The 25,894-nt window shown below is 37.1% G+C and overlaps 1 protein-coding gene across 2 annotated transcripts in view; it reads right to left on the bottom strand.

The window, feature by feature from the left end:
- Window positions 1-25,894, bottom strand: part of DLC1 (DLC1 Rho GTPase activating protein) — a 218,076-nt gene that overhangs the window by 175,315 nt on the left and 16,867 nt on the right. The gene's annotated exons all lie outside the window — the stretch shown is intronic.

The following is a 25,894-nucleotide window of genomic DNA, read 5'->3' as shown; positions in this document are numbered from 1 at the left end:
TTCTTAATTTGGCATGAAAGTATACTGTATAATAAACAGAAAAATGTCTTTTTTTTGGAAAAAGACTGTTTTGTGTAATCAATTCACTGAGCATTGACTTACTGCTGAGAAAACATTTTATATTAATATTTAATATACACGCATTATAGAAATTAAATTTTTAAAAAAGCACAATCTTTTCGTACAAATACATCATTACCATTTCCGTTATACATATAGTCTTTTAAAGAGCTGCTGATTCTAAACACTCCTCTAAATATTCACCCCAAGTTAATTAATTTGATTGTACAAATACAAATGATGAAGGTTAGTGAATGACTGAAATGAGAGAGAAGGAAGTTCAAAGAAGCCATTTTCTAGCTGAGGATAACAACAAGTACTCTTCTTTGTGGCACTTATCAGTGTAACTATGTTTTGTCAATTCTTGGTAGAGATTTCTGTCTTGGTTGGAAATTCTTGATATTCATGAGATATGTTAACATTACAGTAAATGCAGCATCGCAGATCCCCTGACTGGAAAGAGAAGGATGAGGGGTATTCACATCACAGCCTTAAACAACTACTTTATGCACCTTATTTCCCTATACTCTGTTTGTAGCAAATGGAGACAGAGAAGATCTTCAAAAGAGCAACTCCAAGTGAGATCTTCAGTTAGATGGACTATATGATGCTCTCAAGGATTCACAGAATCACAGAATCTTAGGAGTTGGAAGGAACCTTGAAAGATCATCTAGTCCAACCCCCCTGCCAGAGCAGGACCACCTAGAGTAGATCACACAGGAATGCGTCCAGGTGGGTTTTGAATGTCTCCAAAGAAGGACAATCCACAGCCTCGCTGGGCAGCCTGTCCCAGTGCTCTGTCACCCTCCCAGTGAAAAAGTTTTTCCTTATGTTAACATGGAACCTCCTCTGCTCCAGCTTGCATCCGTTACCCCTTGTCCTGTCATTGGCCATCACCAAGAAGAGCCTGGCTCCATCCTCCTGACACTCGCCCTTTATGTATTTATAAACATTAATGAGGTCACTCCTCAGTCTCCTCTTATCCAAGCTAAAGAGACCCAGCTCCCTCAGCCCTTCGTCATAAGGGAGATGCTCCACCCCCTCAATCATCTTTGTGGCTCTGTGCTGGGCTCTTTCAAGCAGTTCCCTGTCCTTCTTGAACTGAGGAGCCCAGAACTGGGCATGATTCTTCCCTCTCTTTTCCCTTTATATAGAGAGTTAACAGAAGTGTTAGTCAATTAACCTGCCTCAAAATTCAGAAATATGAAAACACTGGTTCCTGTATGGAATTTCACAACAGGAATTTAGAAAATAGGAAGTTTTATTAACTCACTTAAAATAGTATTTTTATAAATCCTTCTCAAGAAACAGAAACAGAGATGTTATAATTATTTCATTGTTTTCAAGAAGGAGGTAATATAATTGCCCCAAACAACTTTTTGAAAGTCATTAAACTGTTTTTCAGGCTATATAGTGACTTCTCTAGTTTGTTAGGATTCTGTTAACAGGTTTTTTTATAGACTGCTTCAAGGATATTGCAAAACACGAATTAAATGATTCTTGATAGAATTAAAGGACCTGTATAGATAAAATAGTCGTATAAAACATGGTCTACATGGTCTTTATGTGAAGACAGAGGTGATGAAGGCTAGTTAACTAAGTCTTAAGCAGACATACAAGCCTTTCAGTCCATAGCAGAGTTATGAACAACGTTTATAACGAAGACCAAACCCAGGAAAACTGTGTATTTTACTTTTTATTACAACATGATATTTTTGATTAGGTTGGTGAAAAAGCTGATGAATTTGCAGGATCTTGTGATGAACCTGAACTCGGTTTAGAATGACCCTGAGAGAGTATTACCTCAAAACAACATAGCAATCAGTGAAACGGGTTAAGTTTCGCTTTCTTTCAAACTGAAAACCTAATGTCCCAAATGATTCATTGAAATGCCACTTACCTTCATCTAACTGATGTTAAATTGATGTCTGAAGTTTACAAATATCAGAGCAGTTATTTCATCTAATCTGCATGGCTGCAGAAAGACCAAAGGAGCAAATAAGGGTCTCCTAACAAAGGAGATATGACTTCTTTGTGTCATGGGGTTATGTTTGCCGTGGTGAGTGAGACTGTAGCCAGTTTACCCATCTAGAGGGGACCAGTGCTGCTACCAAAACTAGCCTCCTACACAGTCTCCTAACAGTGTATTTATTTCTATTAATTTTGCTTTGAAATACACCACTGGAAAGGCTAATCAACCTAAAATTTATACTTGACAAAAACCAAAACTTAATTGCCAAACCACAACAAAAGGGGTGGTGATGACTGGGTTTTTTAGCTTGTTTGTTTTGTTTTGTTTTGTTTTGTTTTTTTTCCAGACTAGAGAGATAACAGGCATTTTAGAGGAAGACAAAAAAACCCCAACAAACCCTGGAACTTTCCCCAAACAAATTGTTTGACTTATCCTGCCAGAAAAGTATAAACTTGCTCTGCATGTAGCAGATTGAGAATGCTAGAGAAGAATCTGCTGAAATGAAGATGTGTTAAAATATTGCTCAAAGTGTTATTCAGGCTTGACACAACCGACCGGCTTTGCAGGCAAACACCACTTTCAGAAGACAATAATATTATCAGAATGGAATTTAGCTATTCTGTTCAGAAGTCCTAAGAATGGTTTGTGGTTTTGACTGCTTTTGACATCAATCTTGTCAAAAGAAGCTTTAACACATTAACTATAGTTTCTATTTTTACAATTTACTGAATAACAAAATATTCACCTTCTGTTTGGCCAGGGCACTATTAAATTGTATGCATGAAAGCCTAAGCATTATAACAAAAATTTAACACATACATTAAAAAGGCTAATCTTGAGTTGAAAATTCAGTACAACTTACTGAATAATTAGTATTATAAGATTAAATTATGTTTAGACAGTTTTAGCCTTGATATTATCTAAGAAATTTCCAAGAGCTTTATAGCTTATTTATCTTTTTTGTACCTCCCTTGTGTGTATATTCTGAGATTTTATTACTGAATTGTGATATGATCTGAAGCCAGAAAGACATTAGCAATTCATTTGTTTTCTTTTGAAAACACAGTATTTCCTTTACATCCAATCTTTCGCATTTTCCCCCACTGATAGGTAGTTACCTCACAAATTAGAACGTAAAAATCTCATCTTACATTAGAATGTAAAAAGGTAAATTACATTTGCAGAATTATACAGAAATCCTACCTTTACCATTATGAAGTCAAAACTCCAGCATTAGGAGATGCCTGATCAAAGACTGCCCTTACAACCTTAATTTCTGCCCTTTAGGCATTTGCATTGGGCAATTCAGGAAAGTATCACAAACATATGCAGTAGGTCAAACTTGAGATGTTATTTGTCTGGAGATTTTATTTTTAACATGTCTCTACGTAAAGAGGAAATACTTTAGGTCATGAACTGGAAAAAACAGTATTTCTTTTAATTTGTATCCTCACTGGTGTGATAAAGGAGCTAGTTAAATTTGAATATATTAATATGTTTAGAACAGAAAGCACTGTAACTATTCCAAGAATGAAGGATGCTTGAATTACTCCTAAATTAAGTCTTAAAACCCCAAAGTTAAGGTTATGTTAAAAGAAATCCAAACGTTTTTTCAAGGAAAACTGTTCACAAGCCCTGTTGTTATCATCAGCAAACAATGCTGATAAAATGAAAACATTTTCGAGAACATGGTTGCAGATGAGAGTCGACCATTTTTTTAGACACTTTTGTCATTTTGGAGCTTATATTGTTATTGAAAAGAATAACATTATTTTTGCCCCCCCATGTGCTCCTATGCCTTCAAGTGCTTGTTTGTCTTTTTACTGTGCTTTGTGCTCGCATTTACAAACTGAAGCTGTTTATTAACATGATGTCCCTATAGCACTCTTCATGGAGAACTCCCAGCAATTTCTGAATATAATATTATTTGCACATTAATGTTCTAGTTTTTATTTAGAATGTTTGATGGATAAACAACAAACATTGTACAAAGTCAGCATTAAAGTATTTCTAAAAAATACCTCCCCCATTTTTTTTTTTTATATTGCAACGGTTTTATGCCCACATTATCAATAGATTACAATGATTTTAAAATACTCAAACAAAAGAAACCACTTAAGGAGTACAACACTAGTTAGGTTTGGATTTAATACATCCATTTTGTCTTACCAGGGCATGGCCAAACAATTGAAGCAGATACCCTTCACTTCCTTGTTCTCTTAAATCTTATATTTCTCTAAGTGTATTTTTCCCCTTCAGAAGCAGACACTGTTTTACATCACACACACACACTTTTCTTCCTACTGTAGCCCCTTTCCCACATTGCTTTTTCAGCTGAGGGGAGCTGAAGCAAAGGGTACTTTGAAAACAAGTGTGTACTGTTAAGAGTAAAACCCATTTTAATTTTCATAGCAAAAATTTTGTGCAGAACTAGTTAGTACACAAAACTAACCTTGTGCTCTCTCTTAGTACCCTCAGGGGGAATTAAAACACTCCCACCTTCCCTGTAAGTGCTCCCTTTCAAAGCATCTGCTGGTTTCCAGACTACAGCAGACCCCCATTAGTGCTGATGGTGTCCCCTGTGGTTAAGGAGAGGAGAGGATGTCCTACTCCCAGCAGCCTCCTGCTAGGGCCATCAGGGCACCACCAGCCTCGCTCCTTGCTGACACCCTTGAGTCAAGATGCTCCTAATTTCTTTGAAAAGGAGATGGTTTTCAGGGGCAAGCGTATTGCACAACTGACAAGGTGAGCTTGATTACCCATGAAAGAAAGAGATCTTTTATGGAAAGAGTTGGCTGAGTTTTGTCTGGTATTCTTGATCTGCAGCCACCTGGACTAACTTAAAATCTTGTATTAATGCTATGTATTTCAGATGGCATTAAATTACTCGTTCTTGTCTTTCCTTGCTAAAAAATACCCTTTCTGAAAAATAGAAAGTTATTAAATCACTGATTTTATACTATAAAGGTTTCCATCTGAACTGAGAACAAAGAATAATGCAAAATATGCTATTTTGGAATTAATATGTTGACTTTTACTAGCAGCTGTATAAATCAGGTGTAATTTTCATCCTTCCACACTGCAGTGTACGGTTCACAAACTTCGGAAAATACATAAGAATTTTATCGTTCTCTCCATTTTACAATCTACAGTACCATATTAGAGTCCTAGTCTTCGTTATATTGGAGGGATTGCAGGTGGAGAACATTAAAACACAATGAAAAAGCTAAAGCATTCCATTACTTTTTGACACGACACAAGTCCTAGACACCAGCAAAAATCACAGTAAGATTGTTATTATGAACCATATTTTGAACTAACATTTAGAAGAGACTGAAAATGTGACAAATAACATAAGCATACACTCCTGCACACATGCATAGGTGAGGAGACATGCTCATGAATGCAGCTATCCCTACACATTCACGCAAGATTTTGGGAAAGTAGCTTTTCTTCTAATTTTTCTTACAAGAACTTTAGATAGCTGACTTAATTTTTCCAATACTCAATAGCACTGGTATATGTTGCTTTTTAATTCTGTTAAACCCACAAATAAGTTATGTTTGCAAAAGTGAAGTCTTTAGAGGCACTTAATTGCTATATAATGTAGTAAATGTGATTTTCAGTACTGTATCCTTAAGAGAAATGTAATAAACACAATTACATCAGAAAGTCAATCACTGAATAACATATCTTAACAAAACACGTAATTTTTACACTTCCAGACAAAAAAAATGACTCCTTCTGTGGAACACAGTGCTTGGAGACATAGTGCTGCACTCTCTGAGGAAAGGAGGAAAAATGTGTTGAAAAATGACAGAGAGCATAAAATCCAAATATACCCAAGCTGGTAAGTTCCAGCAACTGGAAGATTTCAGGACTATAAGTGAGGTGAAGCTTCTCCATCTCCCCAACTTTTCACAAGATTTTTCGAACTCATGTGCTATTCACAGGTAAGGTGTCCTGAATTTAACCTAATTTCCACTGCAGAAACCTGCCATCTTTCATGTTAATTAAATCTAATTTAATCTAAACAAAAGCATTCCTCTTTAGTAACTTCCTTTCTACAGCTGTTTTTGCCTAAACATATACTCAACATGTAGACTGTAATCTATTTTAGTTCAGGCAGTTTTGATTGTAGGTTTCCTTGTTTCATGTAACCCAAGTAAACTGTCTAGCAGATATGTTGTTTTAATAATGAAATTTAGCAATTCACTATTGATGAAATGGAAAATCACTCAAAAACCTTGGGGCAAAACAAACTGGAGTAATTAGTACATGGCTGTATTAACTCAGCAGGGACAGCAGTCAGTAGTTACTCATGAAGTGGTTGCTCTTGAAACAGAACAGTTCTGTAGTAAGAAACTAAGTCAATCAGGGTCACTTTCCAGCTGATGTTGTGTTACCATGGGTAGATATTAATGGAAAACAGACTTCTCAGACTGCAATTACTGTGTTGATATTACATCCAATTCTCCTGCAATACTAATGCAAATAATAATTGGTAGCACCAATTCAGGTAACCAACAGAAGCAAAACCAAACATAAAATTAACACCTTTAAATGGTGTATCTTGTCCAATGTAGAAGATATGTGTCTTATACTTACAATACAATTTCATAAACTACAGATGATGGGTGAAATACAGCTCTCTGTCTTTGGAGTTACACCTGTTTACAGTAGCCAGTCTGATGACACCCACCTCCCGGTAGTCATTCCTGATTTAGGATCATGTCAGGATTATGACTGAAAATTTGCCAAAATCAAGTCCCATAGAGGCACAGACCACAACATGAACATAATCTGTCTTCATTGGGTGGAAAAAAAAATAAATATAAAATCATCAATGGTGTTCTTTCCAGCATAAACAACATTAAATTACCTTCCAACTTCATTCTTCTTCTTCTTCATGTTTCTAAATCAGCATAATACTTACTCTAAAAATCACAATTTATGACTGCACTTCTATGGCTATGACTTATAAAGGAAGGAAAAAGCAAATTTTTACCTTTACTGGACCCCATTTCTCTTTGCTATGATGGGAAAGACTTCTGCTTTGGAGAGAATATCATGACAGTAATCTGGGTGCAAATTATCATACTGGAAAAATACTATGATTAAACAGAACTGTGATTAAACAGAATGTGTGTGATAAAAGACTGATGCTGAATTTATTGCAAAACTACCTCAGATCTAGCAATTTTGTGCAAAATCAACAAGAAAATACTTCAGCAAACTTCTTATTGCTTTCTTATTATGCTATAAATCACAGAGTCAAACAAGGCGAAGTAGTGACTATTTTAATAATCAGAAATGAAATCAGCATCAGTGACATAATGAAATTTAGCTTGGACACGTGTCTGTTGGCATATGTTTTACAAATACACAAACAAGTGAATCTATTTGTGTACTTATATTTTATACATCTACTTTATAGATCGGTGGAAAGGGAGCTGTTTCGGTTTGGCTTGGTTTAGTTGTGCAGTTAAATCAGAGGGGCAGTTTTCCTTTCACAAGATCTGTTCTGGTCTTTGTGATTTTGTTTAAGTCTAATTTTCACACTTTTCTATTTATCAAACTAAATATTCAAAGTAAATTAAAAGAGAATTAATGCCAGTGATCACTCACAGGGTCCTCATATCTACTGAAATCAAACCAACTAAGAATCATTTCTGTGAGACAGTGGAAAGCCCAAATTCCAAATTAAGTCATCTGAAAAGAACAGCTTGTGAGAAAATGTAAGTAAATTGATCACAAATCACTGAGTCTCTGAATTTATCTATTATTATCCTTTGTATTTTATAATATATAAAAATATTATCTCACAATTTTATTATCTGTACAACACACTTAGAAATGCAAAGACTTTCTGAGAACTTCAGTTTCCATAATAGTAATTAATTTCTCCGGGCAATAAAACTGGTCGTTTGGAAATCAATACTTGAACTGTGACAAGTTTTTTGGACTCCAACTGTTCACATTCATCCAATTTGGAAGTGTTTGAGAATTAAAGTCACAGGTGTCTTGGTGCCTGATGTGGCACAAACACTTAGGACACCCCATTTTTAAAGGAAAATTCAGACTTAGATAAATACAAAACAGAAACAATTTTTTTCACACATTTGGCCCGTTAGTACACTTCATAACTTACTTGTAATTTGTTCCTCCTTAAGATATGAGACACTCCTGGAAACACAAAGGTGAGGATAATTATGAGCCAGCAGTGACCTCACAGTAAAAAAAGAGACCAACAGTATCTAGGTTGCAGTAGGAAGAATGTTGCCAGCAGGACAAGGCGGGGATCCTTCCCCTCTATTCAGCCCTGGTAAGACATATCTGGGTTCAGTGCTGAGTCCAGTCCTGGACTCCCCAGTAGAAGAGAGACATGGACATACTGGAACAAGTCCAGTGAAGTTGATTAAAGGTTTCTCAGCTTTTAGAGAGGCTGAGAAAACTGAAACTGTTAACCGTTTAGCCCAGAGAAGAGAAGGCTCAGGAGGGATCTATCTAATGAGTGAATAAGAAGATAGAGCTGGGCACTTCTTAGTGGTACACAGAGACAGGTCAAGAGGCAATGGGAACAAGCCAACGTACAAGAAATTCCATTTAGATCTAAGAAAAAAAACTTTACTGTGAGGGTGACTGAGTAGTGGAATAGGTTGCCCAAGGGGGTTATGGAGTCTCCATCATGCAGACATTAAAAATCTGACTGGACACAGTCCTTGCTTTAACTCTGCTTGGACTAGACAATCTCAAGAGTTGTCTTCCAACCTCAGCCATTCCATGATTCTGGGATAGTTTTTAAAACTTCTTGCAATATGTTTTTTAAAGAGGACATAAATGATATCATAGTGAGAACCAGTGTGGCATTTAGGACACTCCGTTTAAACCATTCTCTCCAGGTGTGAACCTCTCGCCTCAATTTTTTCACCCTTTGTCAGTCTTAAGGTTTGAAAGAAATGAAGAATAGAAATAACACAGAACAAAATTAGGTTTGTCACAGATTAATAGTTGGATAGGACTTCAGAGGTCTCTAGACCAACCTGCTCAAGGAGGGCCAGCTGTAAGATTAGACCAAGATGTTCAGGGCTTGATTCAGTCACGTCATGGAAACCCCCAAGGACAGATAGTGCATAACCTCTCTGGGCAACCTGCTGTCATCCTTGACTGTCCTAATGGGAAAAAATATTTTATCTGAAGAGATCATCTAATGCATTTCAAACCTGGAAGCTAGGAATTGTTTACAAACAGAAAACAAACCCAGTACTTTCAGTTTTACACTGCATTGAGTACAGTGTGAAGAGGATGGGGGGAGAAGGATGAATAGTTTGTCCTCCGGTTTACCAATGAAAACATAGAAACTAGGTAATGGCTACTACCTATTAACGACAGTCTACCCCACAGTACCTGAAGATACTGCAATGGTAGTACAGAGCAGCCTTCTGAAATTAATGGGACTCTTCCCACAATTGCAATGGACTTTGAATCAGGCCTAAGAGAGACATGAGAATTAAAACCCACAAACCACCGTACACTCTAACTTCTCCCAGGTGAGAAGCAGAAGTTCTTGTCTTAAACAGTTATCATGTTACTCTAGTAAAGGGAGAGTTTAAGAATATTGTCAACTCAATCTTTTCAGATAAAGTATCTGATCATTAACACGATTCTGATGTCAATAAATGAAAAAACAGCCTATTAAAAAATACAACACAGTCCCCTTGCTAATAATACCTGTATCAATTTGCTTATTTTGTGTGTGTGTGTGAGTCTCTACTGAAGTTTCAAGTCACAGAATCAAGTCCAGTTAGCAGTTTGCAGAAAATTTCCTATATTTGCTTTTCTTTGCAAATGAAATATTTGCGCAAATATAGGAGGCATTATGGAAGAAATGTGCTGTTATACAAAAATTATAACAAATCATCATACAAGAGGAGCAGATTTAGCTAGTTACTTAATCTTGTAAATCTTGCCAGGAGGGCTCAGCTTGAAGACATCCAAGTTATCATTCATCTGTTGGGGTTTTTTTTGGTAAAAATACAAATATCTAACTGCTTCTGCTTTTAACTTTCATTTTTTATTACTATTTTGAGTCCTGTGGATTTATTTATATTTCTATGTATTTATAAGTCACATAAACACGCACACATGCATACATGCACTCCAATTTGTGCAGTGAAGAGACTTTGTACATTTATGATAGGTTTAAATTTGGTGTTTTCTAAGTGCAGAAGTAAATATTACAAGTTTACCTGGAAAAACTAACTAAAAGAATGGAGTTACTCATTACCAAGAGTTGCCTGGGAATTTTTATATATTGAATGACAAAATGTAGGAACATTTTGTAATAGCCTGCAACTCACTGAAATCAGCCCAGTGCTTACAGCTCCTGAGAAAGTGGTCATTTATTTACATATCTAGCTAGAAACAGAAGAATCTGCATTTGTCATGCTGGTTTTGGTAATCTTGCTCAAGTTAGCAGTTCACATGAGAAATTCACTACACTTTTCTGCCAAACACAGTTTCTAATCCCTATCATCTCTGGAGGAGGTCATTAGAAGATAAAAGAAATTGAGGAAAACTGAGATAGGGTGCATTCAGCAAAGAGTATTTGCTTCCCCTGTACCCTGAAGCGTAACTATATTATGGACACCTCTGTAAAGACACAACAAATAAAATACAGAACTTGAGAGTTGATGGTGGAAAGGATGAGGTGGGGGATTCAATGTGGAGAGAAGAGCCCAAGTTCTTGTACAGAAAGCTACACGATATACACAGGTATATACTAACCACACTGAATCTCAGGGAATTCAAGCAACCCTGTGTCTGAAAGGACACCCAGGGTCAAGGCACAAAACCAGATGCATAAGACCTACTTTAAATGAGGCACCAGTTAATCTGCTCTACTGCAGAATGGACCTGCGTTGTGCAGTGAGGGAAGTATCACAGCATCACATCAGAACCAAAAACCATAAACCACTCCCCAGCTTCTTTCAGGTGAGAAATAGAAATGACTGTCTTAGATGATTAAAATAGTAACCTATTAAATTAAGGGTTAAATTAAGAATGCGGACTGAAAGAAGGAAGGCAATGTGATGTGAGGTGTGGTACTCTAGATGTGATACAACAAGACCCAGTTACAGTCCTACTGTCAAGATGGGCAAAATGGAAGACATAATTTGCATAATTTGGGGTATTTCTTTATCCTTTGTTGTGCTGTTCAGCAGCACTGACGTGCAGCACTACAGATCAGCTAATAAGACTTGTAGAAAAATGAAGGAACAAGTAAGTACCACTGGAGTGAAAATGGTATTAAAAAAGTAAGGCAATGGCAGCAGAGTGGGAAATATTAGTGCTAATCCAAACACAACACTTTCATGGTACAGAAATCAAAAAAGCAAAAGTGGAGCTATTTTCTGCAAATGCAGGAGAGCAAACTTTGGCAATATACAAAACTTTCTTGCACTGTTAATATTCTGTCCCTGCATAGACCACCCTTCCATACAAAGCTATTTGGAAAAAAAAGATTTTTAAAGTCATGAAAGTGACTTGAGAGAATTGTTTAAAGATGTTCTTAGGCTTACTGTTGTACATGTAGCAACGAATGATGAAGGCTGTTGCAAACTTCCAGAAGGTATAGCAGAGTCATATTTTTCTTGTGCAGACGTTTCATCACAAATAAAGGAGGGAAGCTGAGAATTTAAACTCTTCTCTAATAAGACCAAATTTGTTTAGAAACTGTGAACTTCAAAATAGCACTGTTTCTTGCAGAGGCAGAATGTTCTTTGCAAAAAAACTCTGGAATAGATTCTCAGAATGCTACTTATGTTTGCATGGGACTTGTATGACATGATTGATTTTGTTGTCAGTATATAGAGGAAAAAGAACACTGAATGACCTCTTTACTGAAGGCCTTAATCAACATAACCCCCCACTCCTGCAAATCGTTATAACAGTGATGGTATTTATAGCACATACATTGTCAAGAACAAGACCTTGAATAGGGAGACCAGTGTCTCTTCCTACAATTAAGGATGATGTTCCGAAAAAATTGTGGTTAAACATTATTTGGAAATCCCAAAGGTCAAAGATCTACTTGCTTGCTTCCCAATTCTGCCCACCACATTGCTGCAAGACTGGTGCTTTGCTGTAGATCCAAGTGTTTTGCACAGCTTCTCTATATTTACTATCTGAAGACTGATCATTAGCTATAGAAGTGCACTTGATTTTGCCTCTAGCAATGAGCTGAGATTTTTGGCTGTACTCCTCCCTGGATTGTGTAGACTGCTCATTTCTTTCTTGCAAATACTTTAAATACCAAGACAAACTCAAATGTTCACTACTGTATAGTACATCCACTACTAAACCTTACAGTAGTCAATGATTTAAAATATACTTTCACCTTACATGATATTAATAACAGTCTCTGTTTCAAGATTCAAGCATGATCAGAACTCAATTGTTTAGTTTGTACTTTGTTCTGTTTAGAGTTGTACTCCAAACTTATTTTTCAAAAACAGATATCTAAATTGTGATCTGATACAGGTCATGGTTTTATTGTTACTTTAATTTTCCTCAAATTCAGGGTTCTACTACAAGTTCCTCTTCTCTCACCTACTCTTCCAGGCTGCCCCTCAGCTCCCCTTGTGCCAGCACTGGTTTCCAGTAGTGAGCCAGTAGGCATCCAGCCTACTGGGACATGGTCCCTGGGAAAGGATGAGTGCTGAACAGGGTCTGTTCCCTAGTCTGGTTCTCTGTGCAGCCATGCAAATGTCAATGCTGGCCAAGGAAAGCCAAACGCAGGACAAAAAGCTATGCTGATTTTTTGTTTGTTTGTTTGTTTGTTTTTAAGAGCTTGGATTTCTGTGGGTTTAAAGTGACCATATAACTGTAATCTTGTTTTATGCTGATTTTATAGACATTGTAGGGGCTGGGGAGGCCGCTCAAATGTTTTTCTTCAGTACACCACTACAAAGAACTTAAGGGAGCCTGAGCATTTGTAACTTAGTTGGTGAGGGTCTGAAAGAGAGGCCTACTGTCAAAAGAGAGCTGTCAACTACTGTCCCCTGCCCCTCAATTCACCCATGTATCCTTCTTTAGCTTTGCCAATCTATGCAGCTGATGAAATGCCAGAGATATTTTTTTTTTATGTCACAAGTTAGTAGGAGAACATGATAGCATGAGAAAATCCATTGCTAATTTTTTGTATTCAGTGTAAGTGCCTTGTTTTCTTGGAAAAGGGCTCCTTTCCCATGTGAAAACTGGGTTGTCCTGGTGACAATCACTTTCTTATTGAATTACTTCTGCACAGTAAGATTTAAACTAAGGGCAGTTTTATATCACAATCCACAGCACATTGTTATTTATGAGAACTGTTATTGGTAACTGAGGAGGTGGTGGTAAAAATTTTGATCTTGAATGAGGATATAATTGTATTTGTGAATAAGACTGACCAAAGTTAGAGTTCAAGTTTGGGTTAAGACCCAACACCTTGAAATTTCAGAACCTGTCTCAGCAAAAGTGTTTCAACAAAAGGGTTACAAAATCGAACGTTAGTATCAGACTTCTTAGCTTAACTCTATGGAAGCCTAGTCACAGGCAAGTCAAGCCCCTCAGACTGGGACCAGGATCAAGTATGCGGGGGGTGGAAACGTTGATCAAGAGAACTGTTACTCGGTTTTGACCACATGAAGAAAAATTCTAGATAGCTTGAAAAGTCTTCATAGAGCACATTGTCATTTTGAATTCTTAGCAAGTAGTAACAAATGGCAATCAGAGGTTTTGAGAAATTATAGAGTCAAAGGAAGCTGGATTACCCTTTATATGGCACACACCATGTGTATTTTGTATTTTACAAATGAGATATTTCCCGGATTAAATAGCCAAGACGCTGCAGTCATACCACCTTCTCTGAAATTCTGCACCAATTATGAGATGCCTTCTGCAGCTCTGATAATGGCCCAAATTAGGTAAAAACTACCAAAACTGCCTTGTTTACCTCAGACACCCCTTAACAGCATCTGCCTTATGTATATTGTTGTGTGAAATTCATCAAAGCTAAGCGTCTGACCATGTGGTAAGTGGTTGAATGGAATTTTGTAAAAGTCTGTGGTTCAGACAAGGAATTCCACTTTTCTTTATAATATATTCAGCTATTTCATGTATGCCTTTGAAATATGTTTATGCACACTGGTATTATTTGAGCTATTAAATGTTGCTTAGTGGGATTGATCTGTGCACAGTGCACAGCATTGAGGGCTTGCTCACACACACACACTGGCCTGTAAACTAACCTTTAGGGTTGACTATCCATTCACATCAAAGGACATAACGCATGTAACACACAACCAAAACACAGTTACTCCAAAAGCATCATTCTTCTGCAACTGCCTTTTTGAATCCTTGAATTCATTCTCCCCTAAAAAAGTTTCCTGTTTAGATTGTTTTCACTTTAGATACTCATTTTCTTTTAGCATTTCTATCCTAAACCCTTAGAAGCAGGCCCAAAGTTGTCCCACATAACTTCTACTAAAGCAGTTCTTCATAAACATTTAAATGAATTCAATTTGTATACTTGTTTTTAAGCATTCATTGCTTTTTCAACAGTAAGTTCAGCTTTTCGAGTCTAGTGACTATTGTCATCTGAAACAATCAACACTAACTGCTTTAAATGTTAAGCAATATTAAATATTACACATTTATATACACTATTAATGAGCTAACAATAAAAAGTCATAGAATCATAAAAAATATGACTGGAAGAGATCTTGAAGCGTCATGTCATCTGTCTCCCTCTCAGTGACAGGACTGTTATATTTGATGGATGGTCCTCCAGCTCCTCTTACAAACCTCCAAAACTGTCCCAAGCAAAGAAGGTTTATTCCAGTACTACCTTCCCCAGCACTAAAAGCTTAATTCTAATGAGGAATTAAATCTTTCTCTAGCTTGAACGAATTAATTCTAATTTTTGCCAATTTTTGGTCTGCATGAGAGACTTCCCTTGTTCTTGGAGATGGTATTCTATTCCACTCTAGTCTCTTGTTCAGGCTTATTCCTTCTCCTCCACATTGCAATGGCAGGGACTGGTTTATTCCATCTCTGGCCATTCTCACATCTCTTCTTGAGTCTCTCTTGAACTCTGCTCCTGAAGAGCAACTTGCAAAACCCTTTGCCTTCACTGCAGGTTGAGACTGATGTAAAAAGTACATCTGTAGTAATGGAAAAGCACAGTATGCTCAGGACATTTTTCTGTTGCAACAGCAAATAAATGTCTGTTGAAGACGTTTTACCTCCCAGCATTTGCGAGGTGAAAACCACTGGCAGCTGACCTAGACCTGCAGGCAGTAAGCAGCCATCAGTTAGCAAGGTAACAACAAGCAGGTGAGGTGAATGACTGTCAGGAAAAGTTCAGGTACAGCCAACTTTTTCTTGCAGATTGTGGGACTGGCAGGCAGCAATCACTCCACAGCCATTGCCACAGCCCTCTCCTGCACTGTTGCTTGTTGTCCTCCATGGGTACAGGCTGGTACGAGCCCATGCCTTGTGCTACAGACCTCAGCCCCCAGAACGGATGAGGGTGGAGCCAGCGCTTTCCCAAAGGTTCACTGGGATAAGAAAAGAGGCAAATAAGTTGAAACAAGATAGGATTGGGAAATTATTTTTCCCCATGCAGTACAGCAGTGAAGCAGATCACCCAGATGACGTCTACTGGCTCCATCCTTGGAGGTTTTCAAGACCCAACTGGATAATGCCCTGAGTAATCTGGTCCTGCTTCAGTAAAGACCTCCTGAGATGCCTTCCAACCAGTTACTAAGGCTGTCCTTAACTGTTCCATTGCTGGATGGAAACCAATTATTATCTACAAAAATTACTGGTAAAGTCAGACTGGGTAGAAAGTACTGTTACTGTTACTGAATGCAGCTAAGCATTTTACACAACGATTTACCTCTTTACTGTGTTCCACTTAGTGTTTGTACTGCCGCTGGGTAGGTATTGATGCTTCTGTAAACAGGCTTGAACATACAGGGAATGCTTGCTATGGCTGGAGACATGCCCACTGGCAAACGAATGACACTGCATTGTATGATAACTAATCCTCTTCAGGAAGTAAGACGAATAGCTTCAAAACTGAAGAGTACGGTATATTTTTATTAGAAACACTCATAATTTATTGCTACTCAAGTGAAAATTCGGCACCAATAACATTCTGTGGGGATATCACTATACAATTTTCTTTCATGTCATTTCGTAACTCCGACATGATGAATACTGTGTGACGTATACCAGGATTGTCTGAGGATTCTTGCTTCCTTTATCAGCAATGGCAAAAATATATTGTTCCAAATTGTATGCACAGGTATTAGAAGGAAAACCAGATTTAGTTTTTGTTCTTCCCCACTGTTTATTTTTTTGCTTCCAGGTTTTCTTTTACAATGAAGGAATTGTAAAAGTCTCAGACACTGAAGGAATAAGCTACTCAAAAAACGTAAATCTTTCTTACTGTAAAGTCTGAAAACATCTCATATGGCATTACCAAGGTGAAGAAGAAATAGTAAAGGAAACAAAACATATTAGAAATACTGATACAACAGATTACTGCATATCATACCTGAATTCTTAACACATTTATCTGAAAAGCACAGGCTGTGCTTACGCTGTCAATCAAGATGGTAATAAGGGGAAAATAAGCCGTAAATGACAGCTTGAGCTGAAACCTGAGCCTCTACTGCCAGGGAGAAGCTAACTAACAATGTGTGAGCTGGACTTGGGTCCAGCTGAGAATGGACTGTGGCCACAGCATTTTCCTTTTCACTTTTGTTTCTGAGAGTTTCAGCCAGCTGCAGCAGGTAATAGCATGAGTGCTCATCTCCGAGAGTCAGGATTAGGAGGAAGGAAAAGCGTGGTGCTTTGCTCTGGTCCCAGCTGGGAGGTGAGTTCCTGCCTCCCAGCTCAGCCTACAGCATGTCTACCTATCTGTGCATCTCCCCTCCATTTCGTTGAGCTGATGACTGACAGCTTCCCTTCACATCTGCCGACTCCCAGGAACAGAAGGGGAGAAATGCCCCCCTCTCAGAAAGGACATGCTGATCAAATTGAGTTCAGTCAGTCAGTCTCTGTGAGTGCATCTGTCCGCAAAGGACCGAGTAACCTACAATTAGGAGCTTAGCAATTTGAATGTGAGATGAGGTTTGTAGCAAGTCCCAGTTTTGACTAACACTCAATGTATCTACATTGTAAATATGACCACAGCGATGCAGGAGATATATAAGCAAACATAATTTTTGTATATACAAAAGGGGGGAAAATGGATACAGAAGTTAATGTTAGTTCCAAGCGTGGCTTTACTAAATAGGAGGTTTGAGTTCAAGAGTTATCTCAAAGAAGAGATAGAATAAAAAATACAAACATGTCATCTGTGGTCAGGGCCAGGATTAAGTCAGATATTTTAACTAATGTTCAACAAACTTGGATTCCATTCCAAACTCTTCTCCAAAACAGTTCCTAGGGTGATTTCATTCTTACAAAACAATTTGAAAATATTTTAATGATTTAATTGTAATATGTGTGTAATTATTTTCAAATTTTTTTCCCCAGCTGAACCTGTATTTGTTGCTGGAAGTCAAGATTTCAGTAACTAGAGAATCCCAGTAATTATGGCTAGAAACATAAAATCTCAGAGTATGCTGAAAAAAAATTGAAAATAAATATAACATTTAGAAACATACTAGATTTGTAGTAAGATTTTATTTTGAAAAGACTAATTTTGAATGAAAATGTAAAAATAAACTCTGACCATAGAATGAGAGTTGAGTGTTATGAGTAAGAAGATGGAAAGATATGAAAGGAAAGAATAAGAAACTCGAAGTTGCTGCAGCATGAACTGAACAACAGTATTGTCAATCAGCGCATTGCTAAGATCTTGGCACTGCACTTCTGGTGAATTTTAACTGGACAAACAGGCAACTATAAACACTCAAGCAGAATGTTACTAACAATGAACAAGCTGGATTATAAAAAAGCAGATGGAATAAAACTCACGCATGTTAAGAAGATAGGATGCAAAGGGCCTTGGAGAAAGTAGAATTGAGGACAGAAAAAAGAAAAAAGAAAGAATATGAAATTCAGTATTTTGGGTTTTCTGTTATTCTTTACAAGTAGCCTGAAGTTTCATGTGATCAATAGTGTGTAAAAAAGTTCAGATATGAACAGAAAATAGTAACAGATATTCTAAAAATATTGAACATCACCATTTTAAGAAGGTGTTCAATAAGGCTGTTAGCTTGGATATGTTGCAGGGAAAATTTATTCATCCGTATTTAACCAGATCACTTTGGGAAATTCAGCACGGTCCAACTGGCATTTCTTAATGGCATGAAAGCCATACCAACGGATCAGGTTCAAGAGAAATAAATAAAGCAAATTACAGAATTTATTCAAGCATTTCCAGAAATGCTAGCTTGTCCGTGGCCTAATTCATCCTGCTTCAGGCCAGTGGAAAAATCTTAACCAACCTCTGTTGAAATGGTCCTACCTGACATAAGCAATTTCTGTTAATTTTATTTGGCTTAGATCACTAAATGGATCATTAATGGTCCATGTGATCTTGCTGAAGGGCCAGTTGGGCTAGGAGTAACGTAGATTTCAAGAAGCTCTAGGGGTAGAGGCAATAGTCATGGCTCTCTAATGCAACCTTCCTACCCTCCAGTGAATTCCACAACAGTGTTCTCCTTTTTAAGGAAGAGATCACAGATGTAAGACTAAGAATTGCACAATGAAGTTTGCTTTCAGCTCCTCAGCTTGAAATATTGAAGTGCATTTCTGCAAAATAAATGTTTCTTATGAAGCATACCATTATCTCTCAAAATTTGGAGAGTGTGGCTTTCAAGAGTGGTAGAGGTAAATCTTGTTTCTAAGTCTTTTTTGAATTTGTGTCCCTGAATCAATGAGTTATATGGTCTGTTAGTCTGTATTGTGTCACTAAAAAATATGAGTGACATTTGTGGTTTATTAATGGTTGAACTAAGAGAAAAAGATCAGTAGCAAAATCAGAGATGCAATGACCAATGAGCATATATTGATGAAGCAAGGGAACAGAACAGCTGTGGGGCATGTTAAGTCTGGCTTTGCATCTTTGATTCAAAAAAGAGCATAAACATAGACACAAGGAAACAACAAAGACTATTAAAGCTGCAAAACCTTCAATAACCAGGTTGTATCAAGCACTTGGTTATAAAAACTAAGCCGAAGCAAGCACTAAGTCAATGTCCGCAATGACACATCCGTGGCTGCAGATGGAACACAGTTTGTGAAATAACTGGAAATGGTTGCCTAAACTAGGTAAATCTGTCTTTTTCAGTGATGTCACTCTACCTGCAGGTAGAATTTCTGTGAAAAAAAGAAAACAAAAATAGTCCAAACTTCCCAATATTTTCAGGTCAGAGAGGAGAAGGAGTAATTTAGTCTCTGGATAATATGAAACACTTGAATTGCACTTGAACAGTCCTCAAAGGCTAGCTTATCAAGTTCTGCAAGTAGGATAACGTGTAATCCATACTCAGTACCATTGGATGAAGGCTAGTAGGAGCTGGAGAAAGTATCTGATTAATGTCTCATGATAATAAATACTGAATGTCTCTTCAATTGCACATTAATGCAAGGATGCAGAGGAGGTTTAAAGTTGTAATGAAACAATAGAGGCAAACTAAATAAATGAGATTAAGAAATCATGTTCAGATCATAATTTATAAAACAATAGTTGCCTAATAACACTGACCCTAAGATCAAAGGTGGCCTTGCAGTCTCAAGATCTAAGGAAAAAGAAATGTTTGGGATGTTCTGAGAAGAGCTGCCAATCAATGAAGGCAATCGCAGGACTCAGGGGAAACACGGAGACTGTGACCAGGACAAGGTGGTCAACACTGTCCACAAATGAGTCAGCTGGACTTTTCAGGGGTATAAACGTGGGCATTGTGGTCACAGCAGAAAATTCTTGCCAGGTCCAATGTGCAAGGTGGACATACTGAATGAGTCATAGCTTTTGTGGTCTGGAAGTTAGTGTCTGATTTAAGCCTCAGCTGAGGAAAGACTGAGCGGAAAATCAGTGAGTAAAGCAGTGGGAAGGAGTGTGGTGCAGTTAGGCCAGTGACCAGGATATTTAGTGAGAGATTCATAGACTCCTGCAGTATTACTTAAGTTTCAAATAATGCAAAAGATACTGTAATCTATAACTACAAAAGTATGGGACATTACAGTAGATGCTAGAACAGATACAAATAAAAGATGTAAAAATATTTTCTCTACTAAATTTCTCTACTAAAATATTTTCTCTAAGCATCATGGGAAGGCCTCTACCAGGTCTTTGAAATCCCAGCATAAGCTCCAAGAATTCATAATGGTATATTTTCAGATCATTTAGAGCACGTTAGTGGGCCTATGTGGTGTTACCACTAAGTAACAATGATGGTGCTGTAGAAAGTCAATGCATTTAGAGACTGGTGTTAAGTGAAAGTGGTGAAACTATCCTAATTCTTGGGTTTACCGATAATATTAAATAATTAAGAGTCCAGGAGGCACAATCCTTAAGCCAAGAGTATGATACCCTAATTGACCTCATAAGATTGAAGTGTAAGAAGTTGGAGAACATAAGAATGATCAATGTTTTCTTGTAATTATGAAGTTAGATTTGAAAGCCCAGCAATTAACCTGACCTGATTTTCACAAATCCTCACCTTCTGTTTGAACTGCACTTTCAGTAATTCATCCCTTCAGGTTAACAGAATAGAATAATTTCCTTGCCATTTCTTTACAATTGGTGTTACTGAAATCAATGAGACTAGTTTCCACGTATGATTTAGTGAAATAAATTCAGATTCGTGGAATCTAGCTGTTAACAATGGGAACAGTATCAGGATCAAATATACATATATAAAACAACTATTTGTAGAACTGGGGGAAAAAAAAAAAAGAAAATGTCAAGGTACAGTGAGCGTGGGTAAACTGAATTACCACTGAATATTGAAGAATTACCACAGGGTAGGAAGTGGACTGTATGCATTAGTATTTCCCATCTACACATCTGCATATTCCAGCTTAGCTGGATTGTAGTAAAGTACACTTTAAATGCTAACTCTTTTAAGCAAAATATTACACTCATAGAAATCCATGAATCTCAAACTCTGGATAATCTTTTGCACTTACATTTGTAGGGAAATGTCTGATCATTCTAGGTTTTTCAGTTTAAATTGCCCAAGCACATGCTATTTTAATTATTAAGCTTTTGTTTAAAGCAAAATAAAAATGCAGTTTGCACACTTCTATTTCAGCTGGTCTGGCTTCCTTTCCAGGTGACTCATTCCCCTTTGCAACTATGCAAGAGGCAGCCTATGGTACGTCACCAAGAAGTGTCTGCTTACATATACAGAAAAGAAGTTTAATGAATCATGAAGCCATGATACAGTAACAATAATATGTCCTCAAGCAAAAGGTATAAAACCACCACAGAACGGAGTAGAAACATCTGTTTAAAATCTACCCTAAATTGAAATATTTATATATATTTTTACCTTATTTTCCTTTGTCATAAACATTCCTTTGTTGCTAACAAGCTGAAATGCACTTTTCGTTTTAAACTTCATCGTTTGCTTTTCAGGATTAAAATGTGACTGGGTTTACTCTGATTTGCACTTCAGAAAATATGAATCTTCGAAGAGTCTCCCAGCACAACACAGTGACTTCTGGTAATGGGATATTTCTTGAACAGATCTTTTTTTCAAACATATATGTATGTACACTGCATACCATATATTTAAAAATACCGCATTGCCGTCATGCGAATGCAGTTTGAGCAGTATGACCTGTTAGCTGGAAATGCAACTACAAAACTGCTAAAGCTCAGGTTATTTACCCTTGCAAATGCACGTTGAGTAAACACACTAAACAAAAATAGCAGCGTAAATTTTGGAGTATATAAACTTCAGGTAAAGAATGTCTATTTGTTGTATCTTCAATACTTGTACAAGACAGTAGGGCAACACTTTGTATATGTACGATATCTAGGTGCGTCCATAGCATAAACAACAGCCATCATCTCCAGTTAATGAGTGAATGTGAAGAGGAATTAAAGGAATGGATACATTCTTGATTGAAACTTTACTAACTTCTTTAAAAATAATAGTTCATCTTCAGTATGATGAAACAGTAACATTATTTTGTCTTAGAACTTTTCCTATATTCCAGTAATAACTGTACAGCTGTATGGTTGTTTACCCTCGTAAATATAGAAATAACAAGATTTTAAAAAAACTTTTAGATGTAGGATTTCCTGATATTAAAACAAATAAACACTGTCACCACATCTTGTGACAAAAACGTAAAACATCTTTAAAGGTCGGCATAGCTTTTGCATGAAATATGTCTGCAGAGAAGAAAAAATTCTTGAGAAGGGAGAATGAGACTTTTGGAATAGTTAACTACAGAGCAGCTGGCACAGATTAGTCTATGTCCTCATACAATCAAAATGTTTCTATTAGAGAACTTGAGATAACTATCTTCAGAGCATTTAAGTGTACTCCAGTATTTTTTTTTCCCAATTTAATCAAGCATTATCTCATGAGATATGACTGCGTTATCCCAGTAGAAGTGAAGAATTATTAACCCTACCCTATTTTATGTATATATGTATTTGATATGAGGTTATTTGACTTCATTTTTATCTGTGGTGTATGCCAACTTTTATTGGCTTAACACAAGACACACCATGACAAAATCAGCTCAGGGGAAGAAAGAAACTTTGCATGAAAACTCTGACTACTGATTCGCAAGTGAAGCCAAAAGAGTGAAACTACAGTCTCAGAAATGCATAACAGAAATACACAGAAATACACGTCTGAGGAAGGAACCTGACTCAGTCTACAGCCAGCGCCAAGGCAAGCTGCAGTTATATTTATGGTCACCACCATCTGGCCTGCTCAGGGAAGAACAGCACTAAGAACACAGCAGACTCTAAGCACATTGAAGTCACCCTACATAGCAAGTGGTGCTGGACCAGTGATTGCTCAATGTGAAGAACACTACATTTGGAATCTAAAAGTATTTGTTACTGTATAGAAATTTAATGTTAAGATAAATGTTGTTATCAAATATGTCCTTCTACATGTGGGAGAAAGCTAAATACATAATAATTCTAGAATTTCCAATAAAATGCTTATAAACTGCCGTTCCATCATTAGAGTTAAATCCTGCTTCCTCTGACTCATACCAACGTGACACATAAATGGCGATACATCTGTTTCACTAATTCAGTGTGTTTATTAACATGAGCAAAATACCTTTTGGCTCCTCTTCATTCAAAAAATGAGATAATAGAGCTTATTATCAGGCCTAGATAACAGTAGATGACATCTGAAACCCTTTGAAACAACCGACAACTTGCTAGCAACAAAATTAGGATTTCACCAAACCGATTTGCATGCTTCTGCTATGTGAATCATCCAGGGCAACCATGCTCAGGAGAAGCCTTTTCATTCTGACAGTTTATTTTCCTCTTGTCCAGGGATCAGTTGCTCAGCAGATGTTTATAGTTAGGAAGATACATTTCTCTAAATACACAATTAAGTTCAATAGTCATATTGATACTTGTATACACTCAAAAGAGGCTGAGCTTTTATGCTATTCCTGAACAGAAGAGAGATGAATAGACAGCTGAAAGGAACACTTGCTTATGTAGAAGAATGACAGAAAGGGGCATTGGGAAATGTGTCACATAGTTTCCTCAAACTACTAGATGGAGACCTCAGAGAGACAGAAATCATACGTAAATGGGTAAGAGCACATCTACAAGTTATTTTGCATGGGACTGTTCAATTTAATTTAAATCTGATTTTAAAGCATGTGTGATGCAAAAATGGGAGACTTGTCATCACTGGGAGCAAACTGAGTTTTAATTCGGAATAGAAGGAAGTTTAACAAGCAGGTGCAATGCTGCAGCTCTGAAAGACAGTTAAGTCTCCTGGGGAACTGGCACAAATATATCTATCTCAGGCAATCACATAAATCCTATTAATACAACATTTCAGTGTATCTTTAATATAGTTAAACTGACATTACATGTGACAAAGGAAAATTATATTAACTCTATCTTAAGGATGAGAAAATGACAGGCAGGATAAGCATTTTTCCCAAGGCTAAAGCAGAACTTGACCTAAGCAACAGTGCTGGCCACTGGACTAAGTTCCCTCCTGCTTTTAACCCTGATTCTCTGATCCATCCCTGGAGTGGTAACATTTGGAAACACTTTTAACTCTGGTTAGTGGGGTAATGACTGTGTGTGCTATGGTTTTGTCTGTTGGGGGATGTATCGTAACTGGTTCTTGTGTTTCTGGCTCAGTTCTGACAGAGTAATCAAACTGGAAAAAACATAAATCAGAGTTTTCTTGATATTTATTGAATGCATGTACTGTCTTGCTACATTTCACAAGAGGATTTTTTTTTCAAAGTTCTTCCCTTGCTCCCTTCATCTCTAGAGACTTCCAAAGCAGCCTTGTGTGGCTTTATGTTTATCAGATTTTTTTTCTCCTTTTCCTCTCTGAGACAGGAAGCTGAGGGTTTTGACCTCATCTGGATCCTTCCCAGTGTCAGGAGGTGGTCCATTCAAAAAGATTCCATGCCACTGATCTCTTCCTGATTTATCAGATAGCTAGGTCAATAAATAAGGTCTCTACTGTTTTTTCCACAGCTGTAAAATACCCAATGGACTCCTCTGAGAGCTAATTATCAAATCTTTTGAGATTTTCTTTCAAGGAACAAGCATTATCTTTCTGGTTAGTAAATTCCACTGCAGTGTAATTTAGCAAAGACTGCCTAATTGTAGGAGCTCTGGCTCACATGAAGCAGTTCATTTAAGTAAAATATTAACACTAGAGACCTGTTTGTTTATAAATTTTTCTCTGTCCTTCTATCAGTATGCTTTCTCACAGTCACAAAACCCTTTACTGTTTATAAAAAGATTATAGAGCAATTGTCATGTCCAAAGAATCCACCAAGTGACAAAGAATAGGATTCTTCTGTACGACTTATGTGGATATGGATAGCTAGGGTACAGCAGTAAGTGATCAGTGGGCATTGTTCCAGATTTGTCATTTTTTTTGTCTGTATCTTCGTTGTCAATACACCCAGCCTTTGTGTTGCTATTGCCTCCTTATGCAACCGGTTGTATCCCATCCCAGGTGAGCTGGTTCATTTGACATTAGATAGAAGCCAGTGGAAACATCTCCATCACTATTTAGAAAGCATCTTTTCTGACACTCAGTGAAACCAAGGAAATGCAGAAGGCACCAGAAGTTCCAAGACAACTCTTTAAACATCTGGCAGAAGTAGAAGCAACCAGAGCACTCCTAAAAGGTCATATGTCCCAGTCTAAACTGGTCCACTCCTATTTTATTCCAAAGGAAAACTTTAATTCAAAAGCATAATGAAATGGTTGTTTATTAACAGATTTCACTGATAGTTCAAAATTTCTGGCTATCAAATGTCACTCAATAGGCTTAAGCTCTCAAAAATCCCCAGAACATAGCCAAACTCTTTTTCTACTCTCTGTCTTTCTCTTACTTTCTATATATTTTTTTCAACTGGGATATTCCTTTTGTAAGTTACATATTTAATATGAATCTACTGGCTACTGAAAATATGCATAATAATAAAATGTTCATTTTGCCTGCATACTATACCCTTGAGATTTAATGAAGTACTGGAATTCAAGGAACTCCCAAGTCCTAACACCAGCTCTGCCTTTGATTGAGAATAAATGACTTCTCTGTTTTGATTTGTACATGCTTGCACTGATGTTGTTATCAGCAACTCTTCTCCCAA

Source organism: Leptosomus discolor, chromosome 4, assembly GCF_034619465.1.
Source record: "Leptosomus discolor isolate bLepDis1 chromosome 4, bLepDis1.hap2, whole genome shotgun sequence".
NCBI classification, from domain to species: Eukaryota; Metazoa; Chordata; class Aves; order Leptosomiformes; family Leptosomidae; genus Leptosomus; species Leptosomus discolor.
This window is presented reverse-complemented; position numbering and strand designations above follow the sequence as displayed.